Consider the following 1492-nt stretch of genomic DNA (forward strand, 5'->3'; position numbering starts at 1 on the left):
CTCAGCCTTGGCTTCTCCCTCTTTCAAGTAGGGATAATAATGATCCGCTCCTACCTTCCTGACGGTGGGTGGGGATCCATTGGAGAGTGTCACTAGGAGTAGTGCATAATAGCTCAAGGTGGGTGGAAGATGGGGATCCATTGGAGAGCATCACTAGGAGTATCAGAGGGGTAGCCGTGTTAGTCTGGATTTGTAAAAGCAGCAAAGACTCCTGTGGCACCTGGCTAAGCAAACAGAACAAACCCCAAATCCCCCCTGTGCTTTGGGAGCTAGGTTTGTGGTGAGAATTCTGTAGTTCAGATGACTTCACACCTGGCCATTGGGATTCTTTACCAGTTTCTCTGGCATTGGGGCAGTTTTGTGCTCACAGCTGTGATGGCCAAGTGGTTAAGGCGTTGGAGTTGAAATCCAATAGGGTTCCCCTGCGCATGTTTGAATCCTGCTCACAGCGAGGCCTGTGTTTTAGCCAGTCTCTCACCCGGGCAATACCTCTGTACAACCCCCTGAGACACTCTCAATTCTCTCCCCACCCCAAGTAAATCCTGTTCTGCTCCTTTCATAGAGATCCCTGGGACACCCCCTCACACTGGGTATGTCTACACTACAAGACTATTTCGAATCTATTTAATTCGAATTTGTGGAATCGACCTTATGAAGTCGAAGTTGTGTATCCACACTAAATACACTAGTTCGACTGTGTGAGTCCACAGTAACGGGGCCAGTGTCGATTTTGGAAGCGGTGCACTGTGGGAAGCTATCCCACAGTTCCCGCACTCCCCGCTGCCCATTGGAATCCTGGGATTTCCCCCCCAATGCCTGCTGGGGGAAAAAATGTGTCGAGGGTGGTTTTGGGTAACTGTCATCATTGAACCGTCAATCACGCCCTCCCTCCCTGAAAGCGCCTGCGGGCAATCTGTTCATGCACTTTTCTGCTCAGTGACAGCGCGGCCTTTTGGCGGGGAAGGACGGATACAGATTCCTCTGCTGCGTGGCACTGTGGTCCAGGACAGGGACCGTTGCATGAGGTCTGTAACCCCCCTCCCCCGCTACAAAGTCATGTACCCCCCCACCCACACAGAACCTGCAAACCACCTCCCATACCAACCAGGGTGCATACTGACTGCAGTGTGTGTGTGACCTGCTGCTGATCCTGCCCCCATGTCTGTACCCTGGTAAAGGTGATTGTCCTGTCAAATTACCAACCCCCTTCCCCCCCTTCAAACACAGTCTCCTCTAAAAGAACATGTCGGAAAAAGTAATTAACAGAAAAGTATTTTTTATTATCAACTAGACAGTTAGGGGATGAAACTGGGATGGGGGCTTGGGTGAGGCGGGAAGGAAAGGACTTCTCAAAATTTAGGCTATGAGAGCTTTTCGGTACTTGAGCACTCTGCTGGGGTGCAGTGACAGTTTACACGGCCTCTGGCGCCCCTCCTTCTGGTTATTTTGGGTGAGGGGGGTATGGGACTTTGTGGCGGGGGAGGGTGGTTGC

At 51.5% G+C, this 1492-nt stretch overlaps 1 non-coding gene across 1 annotated transcript; it reads left to right on the plus strand.

Moving 5' to 3' along the window:
- The first annotated feature begins 369 nt into the window (after window positions 1-369).
- TRNAS-UGA lies at window positions 370-451 on the plus strand. The gene has a single exon. It is a non-coding gene; the product is annotated as a tRNA-Ser (tRNA).
- Window positions 452-1492: the final 1041 nt, after the last annotated feature.

Source organism: Mauremys mutica, unplaced genomic scaffold (assembly GCF_020497125.1).
Source record: "Mauremys mutica isolate MM-2020 ecotype Southern unplaced genomic scaffold, ASM2049712v1 001188F_np12_obj, whole genome shotgun sequence".
In the NCBI taxonomy this organism is placed as follows: domain Eukaryota; kingdom Metazoa; phylum Chordata; order Testudines; family Geoemydidae; genus Mauremys; species Mauremys mutica.